This window comes from Mycteria americana, chromosome 2 (assembly GCF_035582795.1).
Source record: "Mycteria americana isolate JAX WOST 10 ecotype Jacksonville Zoo and Gardens chromosome 2, USCA_MyAme_1.0, whole genome shotgun sequence".
In the NCBI taxonomy this organism is placed as follows: domain Eukaryota; kingdom Metazoa; phylum Chordata; class Aves; order Ciconiiformes; family Ciconiidae; genus Mycteria; species Mycteria americana.
In genome coordinates this window covers 165,965,982-165,980,899 of record NC_134366.1, presented here as the reverse complement: position 1 = coordinate 165,980,899, position 14,918 = coordinate 165,965,982, and the positions used below count along the sequence as shown (strand labels likewise).

The 14,918-nt window shown below is 39.8% G+C and overlaps 1 protein-coding gene and 1 long non-coding RNA gene across 8 annotated transcripts in view; one reads left to right on the top strand and one right to left on the bottom strand.

Moving 5' to 3' along the window:
- The window catches only part of EFR3A (EFR3 homolog A), a 91,716-nt gene extending 86,981 nt beyond the window's left edge, over window positions 1-4,735 (bottom strand). For 4 of the 6 annotated variants that reach the window (XM_075495278.1, XM_075495275.1, XM_075495277.1 and 1 more), the window contains exon 1: window positions 4,672-4,734. The gene's annotated coding sequence lies outside the window, so the exon portion shown is untranslated. Of the gene's footprint in view, window positions 1-4,671 lie in introns of all 6 variants that reach the window. The other 2 variants (XM_075495282.1, XM_075495281.1) reach the window with 2 other exon arrangements.
- Window positions 4,736-5,042: 307 nt separating this feature from the next.
- Window positions 5,043-11,205, top strand: LOC142406833 (uncharacterized). Of its 2 annotated transcripts, XR_012774724.1 has the most exons (5): window positions 5,043-5,313; window positions 7,297-7,415; window positions 8,441-8,538; window positions 9,746-9,835; window positions 10,653-11,205. It is a non-coding gene; the product is annotated as an uncharacterized LOC142406833 (long non-coding RNA). The 2 variants fall into 2 exon arrangements; XR_012774723.1 differs by lacking the exon at window positions 7,297-7,415.
- The last annotated feature ends 3,713 nt before the right edge of the window (window positions 11,206-14,918 follow it).

Here is a 14,918-nt window from a genome sequence, read left to right as displayed (position 1 = left end):
ACAATAGCTGCTCAAAGGATTTTTGATGCAATTAGATATCGTCATACAATTAACTCAACTGAAGTTACAACAATCTATTCTGGGGACAAAAATAGCCTAATATACTGTTTAATTAATTAACATTGAAATGCAAATCATTTGAAGATTTTTCTATATTAAAGCAGCTCATTTGGGTTTTATTAACTGCCAGATGCAACCTCCCTACAAATGTGTCTTTCCACAAATAACAAAAACATCTCAGTTGAAGAGATTGAGTGTTGCTGTTTTCAAAGGCAAAATAAAAAAATTAAATAAAAGATATTCAGCGAATAGTTGTTTATATATGCACACCAAAAAAACTATAATTCCAGACACCGATAATTTCAAAATAAACATTTTATTTGGTCACAAAATATGTTTTAATGACCACACATTATAGCAATATTCATAGTTGCTAAAAATAAACTTTATTCTCATTGTACATGTGTTTCAATCAAAGGTTCCAATCTGCTGATAGCAACTGTGATTAAAAACAGTGCTTCAAAGTAATTTATTTAAAATATCCTATCCTATTAGAAGGCTGTATGTCCCTCTCCAAGTACAGAGTTAGAAGCAGCATAATTTTATAAAAGGAAACGTGCTGTGGATTGTGATGTTCAACGGACACATGGAAAAGTGAAATTCTAATTTACAGTGTAGTTAAGAACTTAGCTGAGAGATTGCAGAAGACAGATTTACTGACATATTAGAACATAAAAATGCAAAGAGCCTGATGAGAGGTTCAAGGGAGTCAAGTGCCAGAGACTCAGAGGGTTTTACTGACCATCACTAGCAATCAGGAATTCAATACATTTTGCTAGAACTTTATCACTGTTGTTGCCAGCAAAGTCAACTAACTTTAGAAGACATTAATGCAGAAATTACTAGAAAAGTTGCTTAAGCAACTAAGACAAGTGTTCAAATTGAAGATTTTTCATTCTGTTTTTAAATAATTCACTGGATTTTTAATCATTTTATGATCTGTAACAGGATCATTTTATGATCTGTAACATTCAATATGGAGGTGGCCTGGCTTCTACATGCAGAACAGACTACACAGTTTCCTTCCATAAAGCATTCAATCACTGGCTCGTTAGGCCTAGGGCAAAACTTAGTCTACAGATGCTGATATCTGTTACAGTAGAACAGAACTAAAATAAAATAAGAAGCTTCCCACCATGAGTCTGCTCTGATGTTTGTCACTGAATTAAATTTTACATATCAATAGAGGAAAAAAAAAAACAGAATTTGATGAAGTAGAACTTGGCTACATTTAAAAAAGAGATATGGCAAATCATGAGATACAATTTAGTTTCCTAAATAGTCTAACACTTACTGTTTAACGTATTCCATGTCATTTTCTGATATTTGACCACTCACCAGAAATAAGTTAAGGATGTTATGTACCTATACAACATCTCCTGCACCAAAGCAACTGACTCCTGGATATTAGAGAGGTAAGTAAGAGTCATGTCTACTTTTCTGTGGAGGACTAGAAGTTATTTTGTTTTCCTAAGCGTATCATAATAATAATTCTAAACACAGTTATAACAGAAGTGCAACGCTGGTGAATGTACCTTAAAAGGCAGATCAACATTTGTATGACACATAAGAGTCATTTTTCTTCACAAAAATTTTCAGTTTAGTTTTAAGGAGATTCTACACAATTTGGCTAGGATAAGGAAATCCAAGGTCAATTCATTGGTCTATCAGATTCAAGCAGCTCTAACATAGGAATAAAAGTACACTTTGTTCGACTTATTGGTTCTGATCATCTTCTTCCTCCAGTTATATGCCTCCAGGTGATTTTTTTTCATTACTTTAACTAATCTGCGATCTGAAATTAAAGGACAGTTTATAAGCAGAAACTATTTATTATCACAAGATTCCATAAACAGCACTGAAAGCCAAACAGAAGAACAGACATCTTTTTCCTGTCTGCCCTAAAACAACAGATCTCTGTAAAAGATCTCAAATGGAAAAATGTATATATCCTTGTGCTACAGGTAAAGAAACAGAAGTCAGCATACCTGAGGTTTAGTATTTTCTTTTAATAAGTCTACCATTATGTTATTCTATTATGTAACACTATAAATGATCAATTTGATTTTGAGTATTCAAAATGAATTTGCCAGCTGGACACCTATCCACTCCTCCAAATTAAGCCAAAGAAGAGTACAGGTTTAAGCACTTCTGACAGCCAGGCAACCCAAGCTGGGCAGGCATGAACAGAAAAATTTAAAATACCCTGCACATCAAGTTTTTACACCACTTGGTTCCCCACTCAAATTTCCTATTTGAAAAATTAATCAATGCCTTTAGTTTTGAAGGTAGGCAAATGGCCAGTGCAATGCAAGATTAATGTCACACGCTCATTCCTAAATATAGACAGTTAGGCTCCAACTACAATTCCCAGAACCCAAAAAATGCAATATAAGATGGATTTACATAGCACAGTGCAATTCTGTGAAAGTACCTGACTTTATTTTGAATTAGCTTTCTCGGGTAGAGAAGTAATGCCATACATGAGCCTGGCTGTATTAATGAGGCTACCCTGTTCTCTTACCCAAGAGAGCAAGAGAGTTCAGCTAAACACATAGATCTAAAAGGACATTTGTCCTGCCTCACCTTAGAGAATTCAGACTTGAGCAGATGGTTCCTTAGCAACCCTTCCCACCATCTCAAAGGCTATATCCATTTCACTGGCAAAATTAAAAGCAATGTTCCTATGCCTAAGTACATATGTTGCCAGTCATGGGTTAAAAACCCATCAGATAAATAGTTTTTGCTCTATTCCAACTAGAGAAAACATTATTTCCTGCTACTAAAAAAACCCCAACAACTTCAAAGTTGTTTAAAAATAAAACAGTAATTTTGCAAAAAATAAAACAGTAATTACTTCGTTACAGAGTTAGGCTGGGCAGTTAAAAGCCACTGATACCAACCAAAGCTGTTTCTAACCTGTACATTTTACAATTTAGATTTCATAATTAGAAGTGCAATCCCCCTTCATTATACTTGAAGTTCAATTGCCAAGCCTGATTAGTATTCTAATGCCTCCTTCCACTTGCATGTAATATAAAATTTGTCTATTCTCTTCTCCTGCGCAAGTTTGGATCAGAAGTAGAGAGAAGTTACTGTTCATCATTACATGCAAACTTTTTCATAACAGGATGCCAAACTTCAATATTTAATTTTAATACAGTTGTTTAATTACAAACTGTATTCTAATTCCCATTTCTGTGATTTTTTTCCTGAATCAGAAATTAATCTCATTATAGCAGCATTTTTTTAGACAAATATTAAAAGTGTTATTAAAAGGCTTAAATAAAACTTATGCTTAAGCCTTTACACGCATCAGGGCACTACAATCCAGATTTCAACCCCAAACCACTCATTTCTCAGGGAAATTTTACCACGTGTTTAAGACCATCCATACACTGAGTCTTCCAGCAAGATGCCCTGAATACTAGTTACTCAAGAAAACATTTCAAATTATTTTGAATGCGTTACAAAGGCTTCAGGAAGTAAATTACCTGTATCTTCCCAAAGCCTTGGCTGTTACTCCGGTTTTAGCTTACCTACTCGATTTGCACAGCAAACATCTGATGTAGCTTTACAAAGTATAACATCTGGGCTAGCAAACCTAATTGTGAAATAGGAATTAAACCTCTGGTTCTAAGTTACAGGCTTTTCCACAAGTTCTCCAACAGAGCACAGAGATCTCTCAAACCGTGCCGGGATCTTTTCTACCTAGTATCTCAGCTCAAAGTACCAGGGAATACCTCCCTGGATGTATCCAGCTTAACAAAAGAGAAGTTGTATACTGTAATTAGTTCTCAGTAACAGCATTTGGGAACTTACACCTCAATTATCTAAAGTATGGCTCTGTGCTGCACAATTAACTTTAAAGTAAAGATGAAACTATTTAATAAAGCTCACAGTGTAGTCCCTTTGTAAATTTGCATTGTGTTCGGTTAATGCTTAGCAATACCTCACTGTGTTATGGGCCATTTGAAGAAAACCGGCTTAGGGAAATCCCAAAGCCATAGTCCTCCACTGCTTCGCTGCTTTCAGACTGACACCACAGGGATGTCTGACTACATCAGACACGACTGACTACTGACAACAAGGTTTGACTTATGGTCGCCTCATGGAAAGCCTCTACCTCCGGAGGGGCGTCACGCAGACAACACTCAATGGCGGCAGGACCTCAAGCCTTCTCCTGGGAAAGGCAAGGGGGGTCCCGCTCGCTTGTAGTACCAGCCTCCCGGGACAGCTTTTGTGTCGAGCAGCCTGCCCGGACGGAGGGCGAGGAGCCTGCCCGCCGAGAACGGCGCTCAGCAGCGCCCACAGGGGCACCTCGAGCCGGCTGCCCTGCTGACAGCGTGCGGGGACCCGGGTGACGGGCTGAGGCCATGTCCTGCGGCTTCTGCTCCCGCCTCCCGCCGCCCCCGCAGCCCAGAGGGGTCCCGCCGCGGCAGGTCAGGCCGAGCCTCCCACCGCCCCCCCGCAGCCTCTCCTCAGCGCCCGCCAATCTGGCGCGGCCTCCTCGCCCCCGAACTGGGGAAGGGGGCGGAAGAACAGGAAAAGGAGATGACTGTGAAGATGAAGACAACGAAAGAGACCTCTTCCTGCCTGCCCCAGACTCACCTCAGCCACCACTCCGACCCGGTTTAGCAGCCGCCATCTTTCCCCCACCCCCCCCATTAAGTTGCCTGGGGTGCAATGCACGCCGGGAGTTGTAGTTCTTTGAGGAGCTGTGCCGTGCCCTTTCTCCGCCCATCCCTCCCCACACACAGGCAACGACAGAGAGGTCACAGCAGAAGAAGAAACACCCCTGACACGGCTCGGCGGCCCTGGGGCAAATAGCCGCCCAGGCGGGGCGGAGCGTGGTCGGGGAGGGCGAAGGGCTCCGCGGGCGGACACAACTCCCAGCGCCCTTTGCGGCTCAGCCTCGCCGGCGCCCGGCGGGAGGGGGCGGAGGCAGCTCGCCCCTCCCCCCCGCCCCGCCCTCTGGGCCCCACCCCCGCCTCGCGGGCGCCTTCCCGTTCTTCCTGGGTCACGTGCTCAGTGCCCCTACGCCTCGGGGCGGCGGCCGCGAGAGGACGGCGGGCGGCGGCGGTGGTACCGGTCGCGCTGCGCTGCCGGGCGGGGGCCGCGGCTCCGGGAGGCCCGGGTACCCGCTCTGATTGCCCGGATGAGCTGAAGCCCTGAGGGGGAGGCTCTGTCTGAGGGAGATTCGGCTGTGCTGCCGCTAAAACCTTCGTGTTCCTGTGGTGCTGGCCCTGGCGGGTGATGTGTGTGAGGAAAGGTGGTGCTCTCTCTGGAGGACAATAGGATGCCCGAGAGGGAAAGGGCGTTTCTTTCTTTAAACGATGCGAAGTGAAAGTTGGACCCTAAAACAGTGTGTCGGCACAAGGTCCTTGGCCTGGCCATATGTTTATGCCATCGTTGGTCAGAACTGGACAGCGGGAAGGAGCCGCGGTTGTGCTCAGCTCCAGTTAGGCATGGGCTGAGGGAGGGGGCCAGGCTGGACGAGCTGTGCTTGGTGGCTCGACTGAGACCAGTGTTCAGCCGTGTACATACAGTTATAAATAACCCAAATGGAAATCATGTGAAACAGCTACTGATCCAAGGCAGCATAATCTCCTAATCCGCTCTCCTTGAAATAATAGTACCAGCTTCAAAATCTGATGTCTTTGATGCCTGATTTTCTAGACAGACAAGGGGAAATGTGCAAAGTTTGTTTTCTGTTGTAGCTAGTTCCTTATGAAGGAAGATGTGCCAGTCCAACTATCAAGTTAGGTGGATGAGTCTAAGGTATTCTTCACATTTGAGTTTATGTATTTCACTGACCTCAAGTCTGCTTACGTTACATGTGGTGAAAAACTAACATTTCATTTTCCTGTGTTTTTTTAATCTATTTTTCTTCCTTTCACCAACAGTAGCAACAAGATCAGTGTTTCTGACATGTGTTCCTTGAAAATAATCCCTAAAAATGCAAAGCTGGGGAGGTGAGATGTCTCCACGTCTCGCAGTTTTCAGCAGTATCCAAAACATATGTTAATTTGGGAAAATTGGCAAGACTATCACATGTGGGTGCAACTGGGGGCGTTAAAAGAGTAAACTGAAGTCCTTCTTATTTGTTAATATGATTTCTGAAATACAGCTTATGGTTTTGAACTCTTGGGGCCAAACATAATGAAAATAATAACAAAAAGTGAACAGCCTGCCTTCCATAGATAGGCATATTGAGTCACTGCCTATAAAGCATAACCTGTTGGGAGTAGAGTGCAATTTATTAATGTTTCGGCCAACAATGGTCAGTGCCGAAATACTCCATATAGCTACATTCGTCCTTTGTCCTTCAAGTATAGCTGGTGATAATAATCCTCCTAGTTCTTTTCTGAAATACAAAAGAAAGTTTTAATAAATGTTTCATCAGCCAAAAATACGAATAAATTATCATGGTCTCAACTCATCATGTCAGATGCAGCTTTAGTTCAAAGGTCATTGTTCTGACCGTCAGCTATAGGCAGCCTGCTCTTTTTATTGAAGTGTTTCATTCGAGCTATTTGTTTCATTTTTCTATTAGCTGTGCATAAGGGTGTGCAGGCTCCAACGTACTTGTCATGCCATATGGTTTCAGGAAAATGCTGGCAAATAGTGCAGCTACTAGTCCTTACTAGTTGCCTGAATGAGACAAGCAGCAAGCCAGGTTGGTGTTCATTCAGCCACTACTCACAGATGTAAATGTAACACTGTGAGTAACATGTCCTGATTTCTCTATTCTCCTTTTGCTTTAAGAGACACTAAAACAATTTAAAACTAAAATTTCAGTTGTCTGATGTTACCGCTCCTGTGTCCGTGATGAATACCTTTTATTCTCTGAGGGTTTTTAAAATGTTTTCCTCCATTTTTATGGTGTTACAAACATCTGTGAATATGGAGTAGACTTACAAAGCTCAAATCATTGAATAAATACAGTGTTGGGATTGAGGTTTGTTTGAAGAGAGCTGATAGGTTTTAAAGCAGACCTCTTTTATGACATTATTGCATAAACCATGTGGTATCTAATATTCAATAAAAGTCAGTAAAGCCCTTAGCATAATTGTAGTGCTGTTGCTTAAAACAACTGTTTTCCTAATTCAATTTCAAAACAGAGCAAACAGCTGTAGTCTATGAATATGTATGTGTTGATCTCTTTGAGCTTCCTTATGTGTTATGCAATGGGTAGCAAATTTAGTTGTGGAATACAAGAATTTTTCATTTCAGTGAGAACATCAGAAGAGTATCCAGCCACCTTTCTGCCCAACACCAATTTTTCATTTACTGCCAAGGAAAGATGGACCTGATTCCTTTGACCACATCTAGGGTGACCATCAAACTACCCAGTAAGATTAAGAAAAAGCTTAATTACACACCTATGAAATTGCTGCATGGCTAACTTGCAGCCAAACTGTCTGGTTTTACTTCCCCTTATCCCAAGCCCATCTAAGTTAACGGGCCAGTTTTGCTTGAACATCTCCTAAATCTTCTGGAGCAACAGTTCATACACGCAAAAATCTCTGTGTCCCATGTGACCTGTCTCTGATTTTTTTAAAAAAGTTATAATCATTACATAGGCATAGCTTTTAGAGCTGTCACTCTAGAAGTATCTAAAGTGTGAGACAGAAATGTCCTGTCCTGTGGCCAGTAATAAAACATGAATTGCATTAGTAATTTGGCAGTAGCAGTTCTATTTTCTAATTAGATTACTAATTCACATAAAAGTACCATCAAATGTTCAGTGTCTGCAGCAAGCAGCAAAAAATACCTTAGTCTAAAAAGAAAAAAAAGAGTAAAAAATCCTAAAGGAATTAATGTACCCCAACAGTATAAAGCAGAAATGGCAGAAAGTTAATTTTACTTTTATACCTGTGTAAGAAAGATAAAGTTAAGTTTAAAATGTTGTAGATAGAGAAAAATAGATAAGGAAACATACAGTACTCATCAACAGAAACAAGTAAAGGCTGGACTGGTGAGTGATTTACAGCTGGTCACCACCATGTTGTAAAAAACCATTACAGCAATTAATTTTGACTTTCAATAGTGAGAAAACAGTACTTTTTGTAGCAATGACTCCATGGCTTGCTCAGCCACCAGTAAAGCAAGCCATTCACAGGCATTTCATTGAAGTATTTTTATCTTTATGATCAGTTGCCAATTACATAATCATTTTGTTAATACTTATTTGGTGGTGTATTTTTACAACCTTGTATGTATATGGCTGATTCTATAAATGGGTGGTAATTACAGTATTTTATGAACATCCAAATGTAGTTGATGATAGAAGATGTTTCTACCAAGTGTAGTTAGACTGCAGAGATCCTCGGGGCCTATGTTAAGACATTTACCCGGTCATTGTTCATTTTGGCAGGAGGCACAGTGGATGCAAGCTGACGGTATTAATCAGCCCTAAAAGCAGAGCAGAGAGCTCATGCCAATTCAGCCCCTCAAACCATCCAGTAGTTCCTGGTAAGATACCTTTTTCCCCCCAGTCTCTTTTCAAGCAAGAGTTCTCAGTGACAGCTATGCTCACTAGGAAGACAGCTGTCAGGGGGACAGCAAAAATAGATTGGAATGATTACATTTTTTTAGAAATCCTCAGAAAGTGCTGAGCAGCCGCTGTCAGAAAAGTTAGTGTCTTGCAGATGTCTCAGAGCAAGAATCTTAAAATTGCATCCAAAATCTCCAAGTACTTTTCAAAACTATGGCCATATATAGTTGGAGAATGAATTCCACATCAAAATTAAAGATGTTAATATTACCGAATCCTCATGTGCGTAAGAAAAGTTCTTATATGATGTATATATACACACATATGCACTTGAAGACAAATAAAAGTTTATAATATAAATGATTGACAGATGCTTTATTCTTAAGTCATTAACTGTCCTAAAATCAAAGAGACTTTACGACAAGTTTATTCAAACAGACAAGGAGACATTCTTATTCCATTGGATTACATACTTTTCATCCTTTCCACTGTCATCAGGAGTGTCTGTAGTTATAATTTTTCTGGCAGACTGGAGCAATTTTGATAGATTTTATTTTTAGGGTTGGTAGTGTTTCTATAAAGTAAATGAGTTTATAATACCATATTTAAATGAGGTCTGTATTATTAAAATTTAACTTACTTGTCCAGCTGGGGACAGAAGGGGAATGAAGTACAGAACTTTCACCAATACAGAGTGAGTGACAATGTGGTGTCTCAAATACTGTATGTGAAACTCAGATTTCCTGAAGTGGTGTCTGTAAAGAGAGCTGGCTATGTGTATGGGTCCCAATTGATCACTCTACAGTTTTTCATGCTCCAAATCAGTGACATTATGTATTAGTCAAGTTCCCAATCCATTCCACTGAGCTGTTGATGTACCTTAGCGTATTCTGTTTATCTTCACTTGAAGTGTTCTCTTCCCTCTGCTATATAATAGGAGAGTAATGTCAAAAATTTTGATGACTGTAACATCCAAAAATAGAATCTAATTAGTCTCTTCCATTTTCAGTCTCAGTTAGATTTTTTTTTTTTTGAGAATCAATTAAAACCCTCTAGAAAAGAATGAATGTGCTCCAGTTCTGCTGCAAAGGTTATTTATTCTGTGTCATTTAAAGTACTGGTAACAAGTAATGCACATTATGTTCCATGCAATTTATTTTTGTTTCTTTTTCCTTGGTTTCTAAGGCTTTTGCAATCACACTGGTCAGTCCCTAATAACTTGGGAACCAAGAGGCCAGTTTCAGCCAGAGACAGACACCAGTAGAAGTCTCACAGGTAAAATGGTTCTGGAGGTTTTGTGAAAATCTGTAAAAGGTTAGGCAAAGTGAATTGAATTAGTGACCTCACTGAGAGAAAAAAGCATCACATGAACTCAACAGTTTCTTATGCTGCTCAGGCATGCTGTGCATACGAGCTACAGATAAAACCAACAATAGTCAGCAAAGATACAATACTAAGCCAGGCCTGACATGTGCTTCCTTCTTCCCAGATGGTAGTGAGGGAATGGGGGGGACACTAGTAAAACTATTAGGGGATGGATGAGGTCATGATGAAAATAAGAGAGGAGTTGGGATTATTGCAGTGTGGAGGTACAGGTACGTGCGATGCAAACCCATGGGAAATCAGGTTTCACTAGTTCCACTGATCATAGAAAAAAATTATTTATGTTTTTCCTGTTAATAACTTTTGGAGAAAGACATGTCACATCCATTAAAATAACCAAATAAGTTTCTAAAACGCCTGTGGGTGAGAGCTTCCGCTGAAAAAAAAAGACTTAATTTCCTATCACAGTGGGCCAGATTCTCAGCTTGTGTGAACTGGCAGGATTAATCTGAAATGAATTGAGTTGTGCTGACTTAATGCCAATTGGCCTACTGTTTTAGGATGTTAAAAATACTTCCAAGCAAATACAGGAAATAAACAAAAAAAAATAGGAACATGTTTAGGAAAAATGGGCATAAAATTACAACATGAAAAGCTGCTATGTTGTAATAGGAAATGGTAGGGAGGTAAAATATTAACTGTTTTAAGATCTAGTATCAAAACTAAGTAGGAGATTCATCCCTTCCTATCCCAAACTACCCTGTTACAGGAAGTAGTAACATTTTGGCAAGAAGACTTGGACTGGGATAAAAGCCTGAAGAACAGGATGCAAGGAGGAGATCGGGACTGTGAGGAGGAGTCGGTGGCATGGTGAACCATGGAGTGGCATTAGGAGACAAGAGCCTGGGAATCACTCTTGGTTGAAATGTACAGGGTCATCTATGCTCACTGCAGCATCTCCTCTCCTGTGCTAGGAACAGACTCCAAGGCACAGGAATCCCACCACCCCTCTGCGCTTAGCTGATCTTTGTTAGAAGTACTGGTTAACTGGAAATACTGGGGTTAGAGGTAGCTAACAAATTACTTGGATCAACTCATATAATTTAATTTCTTTTAAAAAATAAATTCCACCACCACCACCCCCCCCCGACTGCAGGTAAGTCCAGAACTTTGTGTTCAGCCGCTTTATAATGTTTTAACCCTTTCTGTCTTTTTAGGTCAATTTTGAAATAATGCTGTATTATTTCAAAACCCCCAGTAGATTTCATTTTGAAAATAATAATATAGATGAAACATTTTAAAATATTTTTTCCATGCATAATTATTTGTCACATATGTCAGATTTCCATTTTTCTGCAAATTTACAGTGTGGGAAATACATAAATAAATCACCGAGCTCTATTTAAGAAACGCCAGGAGGTGGCGTGTGCCTACTTAATTTGCTCCCTCAGATTCAAGCGGAGATTTGCACTGCAGGTACCTAATCATATGCATTTGCTTCCACTTGGACTTCTGCCACGTTTTAGGTACAAACCAATTAGTGTTTACCAAATGAGGAACTATTCTCTAATTTGTTTGCTCATCGCTGTTCAATGTGTGTCCCGGTGGAGCATTTGTTGCCTCTTCAGATTTTGCGTTGGAAACTTAATTTCCTTGTGGACTTTTGCCTTAGTGCTCATCGATACTTATCTGTGTTCCTCACAAAATGTAACGTGTTAATTTGCTTTACACAGCACCTTGTTGAGATGACTAGATGAGACACTTTTACCTTGTTTGAACTGAGGCACAGGTTACGGTTTGGTATATAGTTTGCAATGCAGAAAACTTGTTTTTTTTCTGGAGTATTTGTCTAGAAGGGCAATTGCTACTGCTATACGAAATGGCCCCTTGCAGAAGCAGTCACTGCCAGCACCTTCCCACTCACTTCCAGTATTTCCAGTGGTTTCCCACTCCAGTCCTGTCTCCTAGGGCTAAAGTCCATCTTTTCCTTTCTTAATCCCTCTGCAGCAACATGTGCGGAGAGGAGTGGATGTAGTTGCTTCTTTCCTGGAAAAAAGCAAAAAAATGCAAGTAGTTGCTAAGGGCAAGATAAGGTTTGTGGGTTATGGGAGGGTTGGGGAGTCCCATAGTCTGAGGAAACTAAAGCAAGAGGAGGAAGACTAAGTATGGCAGATGGTGGAAGAGGAGAAGGGTAGGTGGAGGCAAAGATCCTGTGCCCTTCTCTATCTCAGAGTCTTCCAGAGCCATCACTCAGTATCCCTCACCAAAAGCCCACCCAAATTCATCTGCTCACCTCACAGCCAGCCCCTAAACCATGGGGTCTTCCCAGCCCCTGCATGTATTTCTCATGCTTTTCTTCAGTCATCTCCTGCCAGCTTTCCTCTTACCCATTTGCCGCCCACATTGCCACTGCCACCAAGCTGAATTTTGCCTACAGAGCTGAAAAGCTGAATAAAAGCCGCCATCACCAAAGACATTAGAGAGTATTTCCCAACTTTAGCATCATTAGTTCTTCCCTTCCCTTCCCTTCCCTTCCCTTCCCTTCCCTTCCCTTCCCTTCCCTTCCCTTCCCCTCCCCGCCCTTTTTCCATGTATTTAATTAGGCCAATATGCCAAGTTCATAAATAGAAAACTGTGATAAAGGTGTTGCTTTATCTAGTTTGTGTTGGATTCAGCAGCTTGGGAAGAGGTCATGCCCTGATATGACATCTGTGACTATCAAAATCTGAAACTAGTTTCAGATTTGGTCTCAAGTATGCCAGCTGGTCCTGCATGCTTACAACCTGATTCTGTAAGCCATATGTCCTTCATTAAGGATTCACATGAGGTGTCTCACTGACGACAAAATTCCTTAGAGCCAAAACTGATCAAAAAGGTGGCAGCCAGTTAAGGCCAGCCTTTCCAAAGCTAGGTTACTGCTGTCAGTAAAGATGCTGTCTGTCATTCATATTTTTTTTCTTTAGGCACCGGAATCTATTAATTTTGCCCAAAGTATCTAGAACTTGCACAGCCAAATGCCATGTCCTGACATGTACTTCTTAATCCCCTGAACCTTATCTCTACTTTCTGGGAGCAGGTGGGATTCTCAAATTCATCTGACATTTCCAAGCTAATCGGGATGCCTAATGAGAGAGTGAAGGAGTGAGCAGGTATTTAAATAGTGCAATCTGACCAAAAAAAAAAAAAAAAAAAAACCAAAACAAAACGCACAGAAAATGTAAAGAGAATGCGGTATTAAAATGCAGCATTTTGACATTGCTAACTTCTAAAACCACTTCAAGAAATGCTGTTCAGAAAATCACTGACAGGGTTGATTTCTGACATCACCTTGCCTTATGAAAGTTCACTGAAGTAAGCAAGATTGTATACATGTGAATGAACAAAATTTAGTTCAGAGTTGTTCATCTACTGTGACTGCTATGTAGAAAATATTATCTGTTGTTTGACCATATTCTGTCCTTTATCTTGGTATGATTTTGACAGAAGAACAGATATGACATTTATACTGTTTAGCACATCTGAGGAAACTCATTAAAGTTTTAAATAGAAAAATATCTATAGCCCTTTCTAACCAATCCTGTCTCTACTGAATAGGTAATTACTGAGATTAAACAAGCGTCTCTAAATTGCTTATGTATTCCAATTGCTTCTATTTTCTGCTGGCTTTATGAGTGTCCTTCTAAAGAAAGCATGAAAGAGATATTTGCTTTATTTTTTTTAAATAGCCTGCAGAAGAAATTACTTTCATTTCAGGAATAACAAGTTGTTGTTTCTGAGGAATAAAAACTTTATTTTGCAATACTTGAACTGGTTTCCACTTCAAAGTTTCTGAAGCAAGAGAGCTTGTATGTATTTTTAATCTTCTAAATTCAAATCCTCATAGTACTGAAAAAGATAAAACAAACAAACAAAAAATTCTAGTTGAGTTAAAATAATAATGTGACTCCTTTCTCCCAGCAAAAAGTCACTGATGAAAGGAATTGCTGTGCCTGATCCTCAAACCTAGTTCCTAACTCCTGCAGCAATTACAGCAGTTAATTTTTTTAATCCTTGATATCATAGTGTTGGAGATGCTCTTCCCATAATCTAAGACTCTAAATAAGAAAACATCATGATCCTGCTAAATGATATTCCTTTGACTTTAGCAGAACACCGATTTCATTCACAAGTTGCTGCAGCGCAAATGTGAACAGCGCTAAGCACAGCCCTTAGTTTTGCAAGAAGAAATAATTCATTTTCTTCATGGCCTTTCATTCATGAACCACAAAAAAGATGCAAAAATGCTACACGGTATTGGTAGTACTCATGCATAAATTGTGAGTACAGTATTTAATGCCTTTTATCGAAAGCAGCTGGGCAGATTTTACAAATATAGACTCTGCAAGAATCTCCTCCTAACTACTTGCCTTCCAATCATTCCCAGGGTGCCTTGCACATGGTAATATAGTTATTTAAATTGTAAATGGATCAGTGAGTAAAAGCTAGTTGCATCATGCTCTTAAAGTATCTGAATCTTTTGTTGCCTTGTTTAGAAGTTATCATGGTGTTTTTGCACAGAGAACAGAAAAAGATGAACAACTCATTGCTTCTTTTAGAGAGTATTGTTTACAACCTGCTGGTATATGGAGAGGAAAGCAAATAGGTGTAGCAATTGGCAGCAGCATTCCTTGTTTGTCACATGAATGAGTTTTGAATGCAGATTTTTTTTTTTAAGTATAGCCTTTAATCTATATGTAATGTTTTGAATCTTCAGAAGAAAGGAGCCAAGTAAGTGAAAATCTCTACTTCTATCTCAAAGGACTCCTAGAAGTAGTATATCCTGTTGTAACTATTGCAATATCATGTAGTTTTCTTACTTGTAATTTATGGAAGGATAACTGGGTTAGTCTAATAGCAGTCATCTATTTCCTCCCACTAAAATGGTTTTATTGCTCAGATAATTGGACAGAATTGGCTGATGAAAATGGTGTCTAACTGGGAAATCTTTTACTGTGTGCTGAATTTTTACTACAGGTGTGCAGTGTTTTGTATGCAT